Source organism: Balaenoptera physalus, assembly GCF_965194825.1.
Source record: "Balaenoptera physalus genome assembly, chromosome: 8".
NCBI lineage: Eukaryota > Metazoa > Chordata > Mammalia > Artiodactyla > Balaenopteridae > Balaenoptera > Balaenoptera physalus.
The window spans coordinates 69,106,779-69,126,962 of record NC_138887.1 but is presented as its reverse complement, the minus strand read 5'-3'; the positions used below and the strand labels follow the sequence as shown (position 1 = coordinate 69,126,962).

General features: G+C 36.9%; 1 protein-coding gene across 3 annotated transcripts in view; it reads left to right on the top strand.

The window, feature by feature from the left end:
- Positions 1–20,184, top strand: part of CDK14 (cyclin dependent kinase 14) — a 563,146-nt gene that overhangs the window by 75,042 nt on the left and 467,920 nt on the right. The window contains exon 1 of one of the 3 annotated variants that reach the window (XM_082471986.1): positions 5,666–6,238. The exons of the other annotated variants lie outside the window; for them this stretch is intronic. The gene's annotated coding sequence lies outside the window, so the exon portion shown is untranslated. Of the gene's footprint in view, positions 1–5,665; positions 6,239–20,184 lie in introns of those variants that run through there. 3 annotated transcript variants of the gene reach the window in all.

Sequence of the window (20,184 nt, the reverse complement as noted above, 5' to 3'; positions counted from 1 at the left end):
CGTTGCAGTGCGCGGGCTTCTCTTGTTGGGAGCACAGACTCTAGGCGTGCGGGCTTCAGTAGTTGCAGCATGCGAGCTCAGTAGTTGTGGCTCACAGGCTCCAGAGCGCAGGCTCAGTAGTTATGGCGCACAGGCTTAGTTGCTCCGTGGCATGTGGGATCCTCCCGGACCAGGGCTCGAACCCGTGTCCCCTGCATTGGCAGGCGAATTCTCAACTACTGCGCCACCAGGGAAGCCTGGGAACAGTTCTTAAGAAATGTAGCTCAGAGATGTTTTGTGTCATCAGCTTAAAATGTATTAACTGATAGCAACTTGAATTAACAAAATAATTTCAGTTACGTATTTAGACATAACATTTTAAAGCTTGTTACTTTAGATAAATTTTTCTGATAATTTACTCAGAGTACTTATTTTTGTATAATAAAACTAATGACTTATTAGGGTAGGTAATATATTGTCTCTTTAAAAAACCTGTAATGGAAGTTATTCCAAACTGAATAAATGTGTATTTTGTCAATTTTTTTTTAATAAATTTATTTTATTTATTTATTTTGGCCGCATTGGGTCTTCGTTGCTGCACACAGGCTTTCTCTAGTTGCGGTGAGCAGGGGCTACTCTTTGTTGTGGTGCACGGGCTTCTCACTGCGGTGGCTTCTCTTGTTGTTGAGCACGGGCTCTAGGCGCGCGGGCTTCAGTAGTTGTGGCACGCAGGCTCAGTAGTTGTGGCTCGCGGGCTCTAGAGTGCAGGCTCGGTAGTTGTGGCGCACGGGCTTAGTTGCCCCGCGGCATGTGGGATCTTCCCGGACCAGGGCTCGAACCCGTGTCCCCTGCATTAGCAGGCAGATTCCTAACCACTGTACCACCAGGGAAGCCCTGTCAAATTGTTAATCATTTACTTCTTACAAGGATCTCTAGAAACACCAGTCCCCAAAGCAGTTTCTGTCTTTTTTTTCTCTTCCAGTTTTATTGAGATATAATTGAGATATAGCACAGTGTAAGTTTAAGGTGTACAGCGTAATGATTTGACTTACATACATCATGAAATGATTATCACAGTAAGTTTAGTGAATGTCCATTATCTCACATAGATACAGAATTAAAGAAATAGAAAAAAGTTTTTTCTTTGTGATGAGAACTCTTAAGATTTACTTTTTTAAAAAATAAATTTATTTATTTATTTATTTACTTTTGACTGTGTTGGGTCTTTGTTGCTGCATATGGGCTTTCTCTAGTTGCGGCGAGCAGGGGTTACTCTTCGTTGCAGTGTGGGGGTTTCTCACTGTGGTGGCTTCTCTTGTTGTGGAGCACGGGCTGTAGGCGTGCGGGCTTCAGTAGTTGTGGCTCGTGAGCTTCAGTAATTGTGGCATGCGGGCTCAGTAGTTGTGGCTCGCGGGCTCTAGAGCGCAGGCTTAGTAGTTGTGGTGCACGGGCTTAGTTGCTCTGCAGCATGTGGGATCTTCGTGGACCAGGGCTCGAACCTGTGTCCCCTGCATTACATCCCTAGTACTTTTTTTTAAGTCTTATAACTGGAAGTTTGTATCTTTTGACTACTACCTTCATCCAAAGCAGTTTCTTTTAAAAGAGAATTATAGGTAATGTTGCAAAGAATGGTGAGAAATCCAACTGATTTAATTTTTTTAACCTCTTAAAATACTCTGTATATTGTGGATATACAAGAAATACTCTTAAGTGACCCCAGTAGTTTTACTGGATGAGAGAAGGTAGGTTGTTTTTAAAAAATATTTTATTTTATTATTATTTTTTTTAACAAGTCAACCCATTTTTGTTGGCATAGTGCAACTGTTATATGATTTGCTTTATAAATCATTGAAGTTCTCTTTTTTTTAACATCTTTATTGGAGTATAATTGCTTTACAATGGTGTGTTAGTTTCTGCTTTATAACAAAGTGAATCAGCTATACGTATACATATATCCCCATATCTCCTTCCTCTTGCATTTCCCTCCCACCCTCCCTATCCCACCCCTCTAGGTGGTCACAAAGCTGATTTCCCTGTGCTATTATGCAGCTGTGAAGCTCTCATTTTTAAGAATGACTCTTTAAAATGATCTTTTGTCATATAGATTCATAGTCACCGCAGGCTATTAAAGAGGCTGCCTCAGAGTGAGGATGGATGTCTACAACTCAGAAATGTGTGGTGACTCTCAGAGGCCATTATCTTCATTATTTTTCTCCTAGTGCTTTAGATGTGATTAAAAATGATTCTGTGTAATTCAGTATGAGGGGTTTATAGCATTAGTATTCCCCTTTTATATATATATATATAAATATATATAAAATATAATTTTTATTTATATGTTTAGTTTATATATATTTGTATACATATTTGTTTATGTATATTATATATATATTTGTGTGTATGTACACAAATACACTACATATACATACATATAGAGAGAGAAATTTGAGGACTAAATAGAGTGTCTATATTAAGATAGGAATCTCATAGCATCTGACTTTATATTGTGAAATACTATCTCAACTAATGACATTAGAAGGACACCAGTTTATATCAGCTGTGGATTTTATGACAACCTCTTTGAGGTGAACTGGAATTTTGTTGTATTGTTAGATATATTTTCTTTTTAAAATTTATTTATTTATTTATTTTATTTTTGGCTGCGTTGGGTCTTTGTTGCTGTGCACGGGCTTTCTCTGGTTGCGGCGAGCAGGGGCTACTCTTCCTTGCGGTGCTACTCTTCGTTGCGGTGTGTGGGCTTCTCACTGCGGTGGCTTCTCTTGTTGTGGAGCACAGGCTCTAGGTGTGTGGGCTTCAGTAACTGTGGCACGCGGGCTCAGTAGTTGTGACTCGCGGGCTCTAGAGTACAGGCTCAGTAGTTGTGGCGTACCGGCTTAGTTGCTCCGCGACATGTGGGATCTTTCCGGACCAGGGCTCGAACCCATGTCCCCTGAACTAGCAGGCGGATTCTTAACCACTGCACCTCCAGGGAAGTCCTAGATATATTTTCTGATGTCTGATTTAAAAATAGTTTATTTCGATGTTATCTTAGGTTGTCAAGTATTATTTAATATAATTAAAATTCTCCATGCATGAAATAATGTGGACAGAAGAGCACCAGTTTTTCATTGGTTGGAGAAATAAAATATAGCAAGAATAATACATTTAAAATCACAGTATAGAAGCAGCCAGATGAGGCTTGGGGTCACACAAAATGGGTTTCTATTTGTTTTGCTCTCGGAGACCCTGTTATATGGAAATCTTGGGTAAATTAATCAAATTCTGTCTGTCGGCTCTTCATAACAAGGCAGTGCATTAAGTTGCATGTCTTGTTGTCATCACATATCAGATATGCATAATATGTAGTGTTTCAGATCAGCTGCTGGGGCGTTTGGACACTTTTGTTCCTTTGGGTCCTTGAAGATGGAGAAGAGGTGGGTGTGATAGCAGTTAGCTCCAGTTACTCTGACAGTGATCATTATTTTATTGACACATTTCTAATGGAGACACAATTGTGATCCCAAATTAGAAGACTAAATAACTTATTTTTAAAGGTTTGAAACTTTGTAGGGCTAACCAGATTTCAGCCATGCTTGGGTATGCCTTAGAATATGACCATGTATGCAAGTAACACGTTTTCTGAAAACCCTGTTGGAAAATTAAAGCCTCTTTTATGGATTCTGCAAAGAGATAAATGCCTGCATTTGGAAGTAGTATACATGTCGAAAGTATGGATGCTTGGATTTGTTTTGTAAGAGAGTATCAAGGTCAGAGTTTTAACTCTCCTCTTGTTCTGTGTTCTTGTTATTCATTTTTGATTTGTATACTTATTTTTAATGAACTACTTTAAGACTTGGCTAGTTGGGGTATGAATTTCAAGCTATTGTATGTTATCTAGCACCAGACATTTCTGCTCTTTCATATTGCTGGTCTATAAAGAAAACAGGGAGGGTCTTAAATCGAACCCACTTGTCTATAAACTTGATCAAATGTCACTTTAATCCCTGTACATTTCTGACAAACTAAGAGCTATTTATGAAGTGCTTAGTTCACTTGTTTGAGAGGAGTATTTCAATTACCTGGTAGAGGTGAGTCCAGTTGGATATTTACCAGACACTCTCATAACCGAACTCTACCTAGTAGTAGCATGGGACCAATAGATAGATACTGTCTGTTGCTTCTGAGAACGTTCTGACTGGCAGTGCTCAGCTACCCTCTAGGATGCCCATGCCCTCTGCTTTTATTGGTTGAGCTGCATATTTTTGCTAATCATACTTGTGTTTGTAATAATACAATATAAAGGAGTAACAATAAACTGGTAAAATATAAGTGCATAAAGATAGAGTGTGGTTGTTTTATGAAAAGTAAGTGAAACACATTGGAAAGATATGACACAGGCATGTTCTAAAATTTTTTCCCCCTGTTGACTCTGGTGTGGAAGAGACAGCTCTAAAGAATGTACCAATTTAGAAGACTTTTGCCCAAGTGTCTTTAAATCTTCCCCTTGTGAAACTCAATACTGGAATTTGTAGATGATGCTATATGGTTATGGGTAATGTGGGGGAAAAAAAGACTGAATTCTGGATCTTCTTCAAAGAAAATTACTTCACTCTATTTCGAAAAATACTTGGGTGAATGTGTATTTATAAGAATTAAGTTAGGTAAAATGTTTAAGCATATATTATACTTTTTTTTCTGGGTGAACTGCTACTTTAAATAACATTTTTGCTTTGTCCCTTTAGTAGTGGCATCCACTAGTGGTGGATTATTGCTTCACATTAATATACCTCTATCTTTTTATGCCCTGAGTTTGTATTTAAGCCTCATTCGTTTGTTGTTTTTAATAATTCATATAGAGCCCCCAAATACTGAAGTTTACATTTTCACTATCTAGTGATAAAATATCTAGAAAACAGCAATAACCTAAAAAAATATATAAAACCTGTAGGGAGAATGTATAAATATCTAAAAGAAGGCTTTTCTTGTATGTGTAGAAGCAAAACAATACATTTTAAAACTTTTTATTTGGAAATAATTTAAATTTATAGAAAAGTTGTAAGAATAGTACAAAGAATATTTAAATAGCCTTTACCATTTGCTTTGTTATTTCTCCTGCCTGTCTGTCTGTCTGTCTATCTATAAATAGATGGCTAGATAAATATAGATACACACAACAATCACTCTCTCTCTTTCTCTCTCTCTCACACACACACACTCTCTCTCTCTCTCTCTCTTTCTGAACTATTTGAGAGTAAGATACATATAAGATAGTGTATATTTCCTAAGAATAAAGATATTCTCTTACATCACCCCAGTGCAGTTATCAACTTAGTGTATTTAAATTTTATTTATTTATTTATTTATTTATGGCTGTGTTGGGTCTTCGTTTCCGTGCGAGGGCTTTCTCCAGTTGCGGCGAGCGGGGGCCACTCCTCATCGCGGTGCGCGGGCCCCTCACTATCGCGGCCTCTCTTGTTGCGGAGCACAGGCTCCAGACGCGCAGGCTCAGCAATTGTGGCTCACGGGCCTAGTTGCTCCGCGGCATGTGGGATCTTCCCAGACCAGGGCTCGAACCCGTGTCCCCTGCATCGGCAGGCGGACTCTCAACCACTGCGCCACCAGGGAAGCCCAACTTAGTGTATTTAACATTGATATAATAGTTTTTATCTAATCTACGGTCTGTTTTCTGATTTTGTCAGTTGATCCAGTCACATCTTCATATGGCATTTTTCCCCACCAGTGCAAAACCAAGCCTAGAATCACACATTGCATTTAGTTGTGATGTCTTTTTAGTCTCCTTTAATCTGGAACAGTTCTTCAGCTTCTATATTTTATGACAATGACATTTTTAATAATAGGCGTTTCTTTCCCCCCAATGGAATATCCCTCACATTATGTCTGTGTGATGTTTCTTCTTGTTTACATTCAGGTTACATGTTCTGTTCCCTGCTGGAATATTTCATAACTGGTGTGTCCTCAGGGTCTCACACCTGGAGGCATGTGATATCCATCTGCACCTTACTTTGGATGTTAATTTTGATCATCCAGTCAAGGTGTTAGCTGATTTCTATATACTGTCTTTTCCCCTTCCTACTAATAGGCAATATGTAGGAAGACATTTTAGTTCTATATAAATATCTTTCTCCTTATCGAAATATTTCCCCCCTGGATTTAGCATTCACGGATCATCCTTTACTGTGGAGGCTGCAAAACGATGATTTTTCCCCGATACTGACCCATCAGTACTTCACCTTCTCATGTAAGCAAGAACCCTTCTTTTATTTTTCTCTTTTATTTTTCTCTTTTATTTCTTTATCCATTTATTATTGGTGTGAACTCATAGATTTCCATTTTTTGTCAATGGTTCATAATTCATTCCTATTTTAAAAATTATTTTGGTGCTCAAATTGTCTGAATCAGCAATGGGAGCCTCTTCAAGCATACATATAGAAATCCTGAGTCCATACCAAATCCCAATTCTAATCCATCCCCATGGAGTTTTTCTTTGTCTTCTCCCATTTCCTATTTGTATCTCTCTTCTTCCATGGTGAGAACCCTAGCTCCTAATGACTTCAGTGTACTTACTAATTTGCTAAAATCTGTAATGTATCTGAAATAGTTTCAGAATTGTTTTGCCATAGCCTTACAAATCACTCCTAATAAAAGAGTTTAAGGTTGTTTACAGTTCTCTGCCGCTTCCCTCCCTCCAACCAAGAATTCCGTGATCATAAATTATATAAATCTTCCTCCTTCTCCTCCTCTTCTTCCATCTTTTTTGATGTTTGTAGTGTGCTTATATTATTCATTTCAAATACACTTAGGGTTGATTTGTTCTGGTTTGCTTTCAGTTTTACTCCTCCCTCGTCATCCTTGTTAATTTTATTTTTCAAACGTCAGTAACATTAACGTGCTTCCCAAAGTCAAAACTACACAAAAAGGTACACTCAGAAAAGTTCCACCCCCTCCAGCATCCTTTCCATTCTATTCCTACCCCTCAATCCCCATATAAGCAACCAGCTTCATTGTTTTCTGGTGTGGTCCACACTGAAGGGGAGTGGAATTAGGATCCACTGTTTGAAGGGAAGCATGTCAAAGAATTGGGGGACATATTTTAAAACCACCATACTGTGTTTATGATTCTTTAAGACCTGTCTATCTAGTACACAGTCTATTTAATTTCAGATTCCAATCATACACACATATACCCAATGAGGTCATCTATGTCCTGTAACACAAATGAGATTATCTATGTCCTATACCTGCTTTTTAAAATTTATAATGTACTGTGCACATGAGCATATTAAAGTTTCTGAGAAACTTTTTAGAATTAAATCTCAAGTTTTTAAAATGACCTTGACCATAAAATTTCTCCCTACTCCACCCTTAACTTCTAAAAATTTTCCTAAGGAACTAGTGTTCCCACAACTAAACTTTGTTCTGCTGTCATCTTTAAGTAGGGTGTTTGCTATTGTTTTCTTATAAGTCTTTTCATCATGTTAAATAAGTTTCTTTTTATTACTAGTTGACTGATTATTTTTTGAAGTAGCAGGACTATCTTGAAAGTTTCCAAAGGCTTTTTTCACACTTCTGGATGCCCTATGATTTTTCTGATTTGGCCTGTTAGTGTAATATATTATTTTGATGTATTACCTAATGTTGGACAGCCGTAAAGTACATCCTATTTCACCTTAATTTGATTTGCCAGTGTTTTTAGGAATTTTGTATTCATATTCATAAATGAGATTGGTTTAGAGTTTTAAAAATTTGCATTACTGGGCTTCCCTGGTGGCGCAGTGGTTAAGAATCCCCCTGCCAATGCAGGAGACACGGGTTCGAGCCCTGGTCTGGGAAGATCCCACATGCCGCGGAGCAACTAAGCCCGTGTGCCAAAACTACTGAGCCTGCGCTCTAGAGCCTTCGAGCCACAGCTACTGAAGGCCATGCGCCTAGAGCCTGTGCTCCACAACAAGAGAAGCCGCCGCAATGAGAAGACCCCACGCAGCCATAAATAAATAAATTAATTAATTTAAAAAAAATTTTGCATTACTTTTGTCATGTTTGGATATGAGGGCTCTGGTAGTGACTAAGGGATTATCTGTTCCATGAAGATTCAATAGCACTTGCCCGCAAAGTATCCTTTAGGAAGATAGATATTTGATGACTTTACAATTTCTTATATACCAACTTTTTTACGTCTCTTGGATTAATTCTGGCAATTTATATTCTTGCAGTCTCCTCCATTTAATCTATTATTTCTACTTTTCCTCCCCAAAGTTTAGTACTGAGTGTTTCTTGTATTTTGTTTTTCTTTTTCCTTTCAAATCCATTAAATTCTGCTTCTGTTTTTTTCTTTTTTACTCCATTATCCTCCCACCTACTTGTTTGGGCGTAACTTTCATTGTATATAATAGCTAGAGATCTGCGTTTTCGTCAAAAATGCCAAGCATATTTTTTAAAGCCAATAAATACTTCATTTTAAAGTCACAGTTGTGATGCATCATGATTTATTTAGCTAATTCCCTGATTGTGGACAGTTAGATTCTTTTTGCTTTTCTTGCTATTAAAATCAAGGCTGTAATATGCATCCATATATGTTTATATATGTTTCATCTCTCAGAATAAAATTTTTAAGTCAACGTGAAATTATATTTTAACGGAAATACCCAAATTGTTCTCCAGAAAGATTGTACCAAGTTAATTGTATGGGAGCCTCATACCATTGCAATTTCTGGATCTTCTTTTTCTTTGATGTGATGAAAATATTTAGTTTTTATTTGTATTACCTTGATTTCTACTGAGGTTGAACTTATTTTCAACTGCTTATTGGTCATTTGCTTCTATGTGTGTGTATGTGTGTGTGACTAGTCTGTTCCTAACCTTTGCCAATTTTTCCATTGGGGTAGTACTTTTTCTTATTATTTTAAGAGCTAATTGTTTTTCTAGGGACAGCAATCTTTGCTTTCCGTATTTGTACAGAGAATAATTTTTTCCAATTTGTCATCTTGCCTTCAAATATATATAACGTTTTCTTAATGTAGTTTAGTTTTGTTTTGAAATTTATTTTTTATTTACTTATTTTTGGCTGTGTTGGGTCTTTGTTGCTGCACGCGGGCTTTCTCTAGTTGCGGCGAGCGGGGCTACTCTTTGTTGCGTGCACGGGCTTCTCATTGCAGTGGTTTCTCTTGTTGCAGAGCACGGGCCCTAGGTGCGTGGGCTTCAGTAGTTGTGACTCGCGGGCTCTAGAGCACAGGCTCAGTAGTTGTGGTGCACGGGCTTAATTGCTCCGCGGCATGTGGGATCTTCCCGGACCAGGGCTCGAACCCGTGTCCCCTGCATTGGCAGGAGGATTCTTAACCACTGCGCCACCAGGGAAGTCCTATATAATGTTTTTTATGTACAAATTTTTTTTCATTTTCAGGGAATCATATCTATCATTCCTATTATGGTTTCTGGTGTTGGGATCATGTTTATAAAAGTTTTCCCTATACTATATGAGAAAAATATTCACTTTTATTTTCTTCTGATAGTTTCATTTTTTACATTTATATTTTTTAATTATCTGAAATTTATTTTAGTATAAGGTTTGAGGAGGGAGCCCATCTTTTCCTTTCTTTCAGACTGCTTTTCAGTTGCCTCAGTAGCATTTATTGAATAATCCATTTTTTCCCCCTGCTTTGAAGTGCCACCATTATCATAAATTAATTTTCAATATATACTCGGGCCTATATCTTGGTGATGATATTACATTGATTTGTCTTTCTCTACCTGTGTGAGTACCACTCTTTTAATTACTGAAGCATGATAACACATTTATCATACATTTAGTCTTCCAGTGAACATTAGAATATTTTTTTCAAAATAGAAAACATTTCCTACTGAGATTTTGATTAGTGTGGCAATGAATTTGGAAATTAACTTAGGAAGAATTAAAAATATTGAAATCTTTCTGTTCAAAACTAAGTTATCTTTCCAATTATTTGTTTTCTTCTCTGTTTCTTATTTGTATTTTCTAGTTTTCCTCAAGTAGGTAGTATGGATTTCTTATTAATATTTACTCCCTGATAGTCTATGCTTCCTTTTCTTGATATTTTGATTGTACTTTTTACTCAATTATCTTTTTTGTCTGTTTTAATATTGAAAGCTGTTTTAGTCTACATATGAATTTTAATAAACAGTAGAGCATAGTGTGTGTCTTTGGGTTACTTGCTCCAACTTTGTCATCTTTAATAGTTGTAACTGCTTAATAAGAATTGTTTAAAGTTTAAATGAGATGATATTTAAAAGGAATTTGCACATGGTAGTTCTCAACAAATGTTAACTGCTGTTATTAGGATTTTTAGTTTTTGACAGGTTTCTCTGCATTTTCTTATTGTCCCAGTAGTTTCTTTCAGTTGATTTTTGGTAATTTCCAAATATTTAGTCACTTACTCCTATATAAATCTTTTGCCTTCTCTTTCCAGTTAGGTAAGATTTCAAAGAACCTTTCTGCAAAGCAGTTTAATTCAGGGAAAAGGTGTCCTGGATCATTACCATTTTCAGTTGTCTTTGACTTACTGATCAAAATGTCAGCCATCTCTTAATGTGAATGAATTTGGAGAATTAACTTGTGAAAAATGAATTATATAATTTGGCTTTGTTTATTTCTTCGAGAAGCTTTTGGAAGAGATGGTCTGCAAGCAAGTGTGCTCTCCAGAATGACCTAGTTAAAAGCTGAAGGCAACATCTTATTAAAAGAGAAGGACTCTGTTTTGTTCCTTTGTTTGTATCTCATCTCCCTTCATGAGTACTGGTAAATCTTATCAACTAAATGGATTAACCAAAAATTATTATATGGAGTGCATAAGATGATATAAAATTATTTGTTATTGTTTTCTAAAAGTAAGATGTGGAAAAGATGATAAATTCAGATTGCTCCTAAAGCCATCAATCCTGAGACAGAGATTTGTTGAGAAAGTCAGCGGAATATTATTTTGTCTCCAATTAAAATCTTCCATGTGTTAAACATTCTGTCATGCTTAAAGTGAATTTTAAGTGAGTAATGCAGTTGCATTATATTGTATGAGGAAGAGAAAATGAAAAACTCTAACCAGATACCAAACTGTTCATGAACTAAAGACAAGGGAGGAAGACTGACTTAAAAATCCATTCCTCATGATTGCCTCTCACGAGTGAATGCATGATCTAATTGTGAATGAATTTTTTTTTTTTAAAGCAGCAGCTGTGACTTGCGCAATTTAGAAACGTTAACTTGCAACTGAATCAAACCATCCACATCAGGGCAGAAGGGATCATTTATTCAAAAATGGATTTCAGTATTTCTCAATCCATGATCTGGGTGGGCTGCAAACCCCATGTAAACATGAGAAATAGGAAGATTTAAGGGATGGCTAGAGTAGTGAAATGTGTTCCTTTTTTTTTTTCCTTTAGACCAAAGAAATCATCTTCAACATGGGTCTGTTATGTTACTCACCCATTTTTTTTTTTTTTAACTTACTTTTTTTATTTATTTTTGGCTGCTTTGGGTCTTTGTTGCTGTGCGTGGGCTTCTCATTGCGGTGGCTTCTCTTGTTGCAGAGCACAGGCTGTAGGCACCCAGGCTTCAGTAGTTGTGGCACACGGGTTCAGTTGTTGTGGCTTGTGGGCTCTAGAGCGCAGGCTCAGTAGTTGTGGCACACGGGCTTAGTTGCTCCGCGGCATGTGGGATCTTCCCGGACCAGGGCTTCAACCCGTGTCCCCTGCATTGGCAGGCGGATTCTTAACCATTGCTCCACCAGGGAAGTCCCTCATCCATTGTTAAGGGTTTTAAAGACAGGCTGGGTAAGAAGAAGCTGTGGGATAGTGAATTTTGGGGTTGAGGGAGGCTAATTAAACCAAGAACTGTGAGGAAAAAAAAAAGGCTTTACTTAGGAGATGGGATTTAATTTGGGTTCTGAAGGTTGAGCAGGATTTGGGTAGAAGGTGGAAAAGGGGGGCTTTTTGGACAAAGGGAAAAGTTAGAGGTGATGATACTGAAAGTAGAAGGAATAATGGTGTATCAGAGCAAGAATGGATCTATTTAGATGCATATTAACAACTAAATGTGTAATGGGATGGGGAGATGGGGAAGCCATGTACTAGATTTTTGGAGTGTCTTGATTGCCAGGCAGGTTTTTTACCCGTGGTACTTTGGGTAACAGCTCTCCACTCCTAACCCCCAAAGAAGGATTTAGGCAGTTATTTAAGCATAACATTTTACCTTTAAAATTTAATTAACTTATTCCAAAGGAATTTGAAAGAGAAAGACATTATTAGTCACAAAGAAACTTAACTTGCTTTAAAAAAGCAGTTTATGAGATACTCTGATAAATAAAATTGTGAAATGGTGGGGTCTTTTTCTGATCATCTAAAACAAATAGGAACAGTTGCTGCAGCTTACAGCAATAACTGCTGAAGGACAGAAAACACAGCCGATTAATACTTGATTTAAGTCACCCGATTTAACAACGGAGAAATATGACTTAGAATTATGATTTCTTTTTTCTCAGTGTCACCTGAATCAATACCAACAATATTAGAATAACAAAGTATAAAGTTGAAAAGCTTAGGCCGCAAGGGAGGTATTAGGAAGGAAGTTCAAGAAATCCAGGTTGGATTGTGATAATCACAGAACAGTCAGAATACACGTGTATAACACATTCCTGTGGCGCTTTCCTGAATCTAAAATGAACTGAACACAATTGCTGCTTCACACATTTCCTGTGGACATCCAATATCTGGTTTTGACACCTGGGATCAGTAATAGACCAGTGAATACAGATTTCTAGTGGAAGTCAGTAATGATACCTAAGAAAATAAATAAGAAATAGACATATAAGTGGAAATAGCATGTCTCTTGTGATCATATTAAAAAAACCTAACAACCTGAAGACTTAATCTTTTTCACTTATGTCATAATTAGCCTTCCCTATATGTCACTACTATTAAATTACTTAATTAAAATCTGTTTAATAATTTGTTTTATAAAAAATTTGTTTTTCATTGTTTATATAGCACATGGAAATGGCGTAACAATCGCGTGTGTTAAAGCACCAAGTGAATAACTCATGGCAATGATAATAACAGCATTAATAAAAAACCCACTGCTAACAGATTATTGCAGAAGTAAACTGGAGAATACAATACATTGCAAGTAAACATGATATATTGAAAATGTATTATTATCATGTAGTAAAAAATATCATACATAGTGACCTAGTGGAAGAGTGTCCTAACACGGGATTTCTGAGACTGCAGGCATAAATATCTGCATTGGTGGAGTCAGTGGTGACTTCACAGACAGTTTAGAATAGCATTCATGTGTAGGAACAATATTTAGAACAATGTAGAACAATATTTACAATGTGATTATATTATTATATCAACCTGTACGCCATAGTGAATTTGCAGAGTCCTTCCCTTCCCCACCCCCCCTCGTTCCCCCTTTCCTTTCCTCTGTCCCACCCACCAAAATGACTGGGCATACATCTTGGTAAAAAAAATTGCTGCTAATCATAAAGAACAGATATCTCAAGTTAATGATGTTAGTGCTTTTCTATGTATGGGCAGACGCAAGAATCTGGGGGTCATTGCAATTCTTCCTGAGATCTGCATCTAACTATTTATGGGGCCTGTTTATCCAAAGCACAGGATGCCTCATCCTCGCGTCCTGAATTCCTCTCAGGGTGCACTGCCAGTGGGCAGCTGCAGTGGGTTACAACTTCACCCTTCTAGAACTGGGTGGTGGGCAATGCTCTTTGTTTTTCTTTGTTCACACTAACATGAATATTGGAGTCATTTATATAATCATGTTGAATTCTGGCACTCTAGGAGAAGCAAGTATGCCTAAATGTGCTTGAAAAGGTAGCAAGAGACTTGTGGAGTTCTTAAAAGGGACCTGTGGATACTTTGGGGAACCATAGAAGATGATGGTGCTGGTTTTAATGACTAATTTAATCTCAACTTTATGATTTTTAAAAATTTTGGTATTGGTACAGATTAAACACTACCTTTATTTTTATCTGTTGTCATCAGGATCATTTATTGTTTTATATATGGCCTGAAGGGGTGTTTAGGGAGGCTGGGCGTGGGTAGAGAAGCTGTTTAGGTTAAGCAAGAAATGACAGAGAATGGAGGAAAGGGATTACAGTAAGAGGGTACACAGGAATTAAAATAAAAATGTTTAATTAAGTGGCCTGTGGTCTCTGAGTCCCTGGTCTCCTTTGAGGAGACAGACTGAAGGCATTTTTACCATTCAGATCTTCGCATTCTGGCCCTGAGGGAGAACTGTTAACCCAGAGTCATTTAGTTGCCTTGGGAAAGCATAGCAAGTTCATGGTTGTTGGGGACAGACTGCTTTTGTGTATTCAGTGTTCAGAAACTTGGTTTCCATAACTTAGGGAATTTTTGAAAATCTACAGAATTTGCTTCAATTACTTTGAAGACATGAAATGCGTCTTATCTCAAAATATTTGAAAATCTATGGTATTTGCTTCAGTTACTTTGAAGACATAAAGTACGACTTGCCTATTTTCGGATTCCTCCCTAGGTAGGTTCTAGGCACTTAATCATTTTTTGCTGAATGGATGGAAGAATTTGAAAGTTGCTAATAAATTGCAGATCACTTGGAAGTCAGTTTTTGATGCTCCAATAAGAAGAGAAACTTTTAGTCTTCTTTAAGAAAAGTTTTATAGAATTTTAGAATTCATGATTGACATAGGAGATTATGTAGTATAACTGCTCTCTTGATGCTTGAACCTACAGTTTTGGTTTTTATTTAAAATTTCTGAAGTTAATGTACTTTTTTATGGATACATATGAAACTGCATTAGAAGAACCTGATCATTTGTTCTGAGCATCTTACTTTTTGATAAAGTGATGTGTCACCAAAATTGAAGGCCCACATCTTTAGACTACAAACCCTCTAAGGTAGATCTCAGCCTATTTTTAATGCTCTGAAGGGCATGCAAGGTGGGTTTGCTTGGTATTTGCTGTCTTAGAGAGGCAGATGCTGTGACAGTTAAGTCTGTGGGCTCTGGAGCCAAACTCCCTGGCTCCAGATATAGTGTGCTCCAATTTGAATTCTAGCTCTACAAGGATTCCAATTAAGTAGCTTATTTTTTCAGTGCTCTAGTTTCCTCATCTATAAAATGGGAATAACAATAGTACCTACCTACCTCAGAGAATTGTTGTACAGATTAAGAATGGCAATTCATGTAAAATGCTTAGAACTACCTAATATTGTTAGTATTAATATTATTATTAACTTCTTTTGCTGTATATCTATGTAATTGTTATTTAGAAAGTGTTTATTAAATGAATTAAATAAAATACCACAATGTAACTTATTTCATCTTAGAAGGAAATTCTTTTAGAAACACTAAATACTGTACTTATAGCAATATTCAGTATAATAGTGTGGTTTCTCTCACATTGAGCCAGATGGCGTTCTCTAGCTACAGAAGAAAGAATCCTTTAGCTGTGTGTCATTTTAGGAGCAATCACATACATTATTTTCAAATGAAATTAATGTGGAATTAAAAAATCGATAATGGCAACTGTATAGAATTTTCCACTCAGTTGTAAATAATTATTTTTACATTTACGTATTTTAAGAGCATCAAAAAGATGCATTAAAATAATTACACTTGTAAGGGCTTATTTTGACAAAGATTACTTTAGAAAGTAAACAAATAAAAGCAAAAACAGAAAAAAACCTGTAAGTTTGATTGTAAAGGTGACCATGATTCTCTTGATGCTCAACTCAGATTTAAGTCCTCAGTGTACTCTGTATTGTGATTTTTCTATTTTATTTTTATTCATGGTAATAATTACTTGAAAATATTTTAAAAACCCTCTAAAATGTACTCACATGCAATTTGGTGATTTGCAGATAGAAATTACTTCATTCACAGATATTTATTGAACATCCAGTATACGTTTATCTCAGTGCTGAACAAGGAGGGTACAGCAGTGCACAAAGCAGACAAAAATCCCTGCCATCATGGAACTGAATTGTGAAGGGAGGCAGATAATAAATCCATAGGTAAACGTTGTCTGTCTGATGGCATAAGTACTATGGGGAGAAATAAAGCAAGGGAGTACATAGGAAAGGTGGTAATTTTAATTAGGATGGTCGAAGAAGGCCTCAACAGAAAATGTGACTTTTGAGCATAGACTTGGAGGCCATGAGAGACGGAGCCATGTGGATACATGGGGGAAGAGTATTTCAGGTAGAGGGAACAGCAGGGAGGTCGCTGTGGGTGGAACAGCATGAACGAAGGGGAGAGTAGTAGGAATGAGATCAGAAAAATAAGCAACATTGTATAGAGCCTTGTAGGCCGCTGTAAAACTGACTTTTACTCTTAATGAAATGGAAAACGATTGGAAGTTTTTGAGCAGAGTAAAGTGATTTAAAAGAATCACTTCATGAGCTATTCTGAGAAAAGATGGTAGGGAGCAACAGGAGCCTGGGTGAGAGGCCCCTGTAGTAATCTGTTAAAATGATGGTGGATCACATCCCCATCCGACTAGGGTGGCTGCTCTGAAGATATTGAGAAGCGGTTGGAGTCTTGATTTTGGACGTAGAGTCAACAGGATTTGCTAACAGATTGGATATCAAATTAGAATTATCAAAGCTGTAGGTCTGAACAGCTTGAACGATGGAATGGCTATTAACGGGCCTTTTGGGAAACTGTTGGAGGAGTCTCTTAGGACTGTTGTGGGGCAGGGGCTCAGCATTTTAGTGTCAGATGTGTATAATCCCATAGCACATGTGTTGTTACACTTACAGGTATTAAAAAGTAAAGGAAAGTGTGATACGGCGTGCTTCAATTTGAGAAATATATGCATCTTACATTTGGAATTATTTTAAAGATTTAAAGCTTTACTTGATTGCAGACATTTAGGAAGCCATATTTCTTCTGGTTTGCTTCCTTATGTCATTGTTCCAACACTTCCTTTTTTGTAAGCCAAGAGTGTATGTTTTTGTTTGTGTGGTTTTAGACAAATATACCCAAACATTCCACTGCATATTTACCTTTCACGGACTTATCTTTCAAGTATAATCTACACTGGATAGCTGTGTGTTTATCCCAAAATGATGCCACAATTGTTCAAATATTTTGGGAATTCTGTTCTTATATTAATTCACAACTAGCTTATAAACCACTCAGGAAAATTAGTCTTTTAAAGAGAGTTTCAAGTTTTAGACATTGACTTTCATTCAACCTCTGCTTTGGCACATTGTACATTGATACTCCTTATGAGCCGACAACTTTTCATGTGCCAAGTTTAGTCTTAAACTCATCAGTAGCCTAATGATGTGCACAGATGAGCCTGCATGAGACTCTGCCTGCTGGAGCCTGTGCTGGGGAAGGTGCTGGGCCCTTCCTGCCCTCTGCCTCCTGCCCCAGGACTGCTGGGCACCAGGACTATTCTCATCTTTGGGGCCAAGGACAGAGGGGGTCTGCAGGAACTGCTACTCAGCATTTAATACCTTCTTATTTCTCTGAAATGGATATTATATATTAAAAATCTATTTACTCCCAATAGATTCTTTTAAAGTAAATGAGGCATATTGCTACGTTTGTATGATTCTTTAATTATATAGTATCATCTTGGTGGAATCCTTGCCACAAATTTTTTTTGTTTCCTATATCAGGATTTAGTTAACAATTCTCTTGAAAATAATGGCTTTATGGCTTTATTTTAAAAATCTTTATGGACACTAAATCATGCCACTTATCATGGCTGCTGAAAAGCCTAGTCAAATTTGTCATCGAGAAAATGTGAAATACTTTTCCTTTGACTTAATTTTCTCATGCACTTATTTTTAAGTTTAATTTTATTTTTAAATTGTGGTAAAAAACACATAACATAAAACTTACCATCGTAACTTTTTTTAAGTATACAGTCCAGTTGTGTTATCTCTATTCACATTGTTGTGCAATGGATCTCTAGAACTTTTTCAAATTGCAAAACAGAAACTCTCATCTGTTGAACAACAATTCCCATTTCCCCCTCCCTCTCATCCGCTTAGTTTTAAGGATTACTTTAAAAAAAAATCTAACACATGTACACAGAGCATTAAAATGTGTGAAATCATACATACTAAATATTAGATGACTGTGAAAAAAACAGTAATTTCCTATTTTCCATGTGTAGGTATATTCCGTATATCTATAGCTTCCTGTCTTCCTCTACTAGTTCTTAATCTATGTAGACAATTAAATTCAACTCTTTTTATGTTGTTTATCAAGTATTTTTAGCTTATATCACCATTCTTATTTAAATAATTAGTGTATATTTTCATTATGAAGACTACATTAGTATTTACTATCCAGTGCAATGGTAGACTGTGATATGTTGCCATTCTTGTACAACTCTTTGTTTCAATTTGAGTTAATAATTAAGACTCTGTTGCCCATTTGGTTACTTTTCTAAATCCCTACCCTTCTTTTTTCCCGCCAAACGTGACAGCAATCTTTTAAATGATTAAATGCTTTTGGGGACCTCTGTCTCATAACTCCCACTTTTCTTGCACCAGGCTAGATGCCTTATCCCTTAGATCAGAAGAATATTCATTATTCTGGGACTTCCTTCAGTGCTCTGTCAGGTTGGATTGCCTGAATCAAGATTCCATGCCTTGTGCTTTCTTGTTTGATAGAACACTCAATCACTAGTTTCCTAAGGAAAGGAATATCGGACGCTAATTTTTTGTTCCTTAAATGGCTAAAGCTACCTTTATTTATGTTCTCACACTTAAATGATAGTTTGGCCGGAAATAGAATTCTACGTTGAAAGTAATTTTTTCCTATAGAATTTAAAAATCATTGTTCTATATTGTCTTCCAGATTCCATTTTTACTTTCAAAACTCTTTGCCATTGTGATTGCTAATTAGATATGTATATATGTATTTTACATTTTCTTTTCTTTGGACGCTCTTGGAGTCTTTTGTATATTATTATTTCTGGTATGGTACAATTTCATAGTAATTTTCCTTATCATAGGTCTCTTTTTGTTTCATTTGTTCTGCTGAACACTTGGTGAGCTCTTTGAATCTAGAGACATATAATAACATTTGGTTCTGGGATGAATCTGGAGACTTCTGGGAATTTTTTGGTTTTATTACTTTTGGTTTGATTACTTTGCTAATCACCTCTCTTCAATATTCCCTATAATTTCTTTCCTTTTTTTTAGAAATAAAATTATTTATTTATCTGTTTATTTATGCATGGCTGTGTTGGGTCTTCGCTGCTGCGCGAGGGCTTTCTCTAGTTTCGGTGAAAGGGGTCTACTCTTTGTTGAGGGGTGCCGGCTTCTCATTGCGGTAGCTTCTCTAGTTACAGAGCACGGGCTCTAGGTGCATGGGCTTCAGTAGTTGTGGCTCGTGGGCTCCAGAGCGCAGGCTCAGTAGTTGTGGTGCACGGGCTTAGTTGCTCCGCGGCATGTGGGATCTCCCTGGACCAGGGCTCGAACCCGTGTCCCCTGCATTGGCAGGCGGATTCTTAACCCCTGCACCACCAGGGAAGTCCCATTTCCGATAATTTCTGAACTCCTGTTAGTTAGAATTTTGGGTCTACTGGATTATAAGATTGGTATTCTAATATTCTTATTTGTTCACTTGCATTTCCCATTCTTTGGTCTTTTGTTTCTATTTTCTAGGAGATTTTCTTGACTTAGTTTTCCAACACCTTGTTTTAAATTTTTTTGTTTTTTTTAACATCTTCATTACAATGGTGTGTTAGTTTCTGCTTTATAACAAAGTGAATCAGCTATACATAGACATTTATCCCCATATTTCCTCCCTCTTGCGTCTCCCTCCCACCCTCCCTATCCCTCCCCTCTAGGTGGTCACAAAGCACAGAGCTGATTTCCCTGTGTTATGCGGGTGCTTCCCACTAGCTATCTATTTAACCTTTGGTAGTATATATAAGACCATGCCATTCTCTCACTTCGTCATAGCTTACCCTTCCCCCTCCCCGTGTCCTCAAGTCCATTCTCTATGTCTGAGTCTTTATTCCTGTCCTGCACCTAGGTTCTTCAGAACCATTTTTTTTTTTAGACTCCATATATATATATGTTAGTATACGGTATTTGTTTTTATCTTTTTGACTTACTTCACTCTGTATGACAGACTCTAGGTCCATCCACATCACTACAAATAACTCAATTTTGTTTCTTTTTAT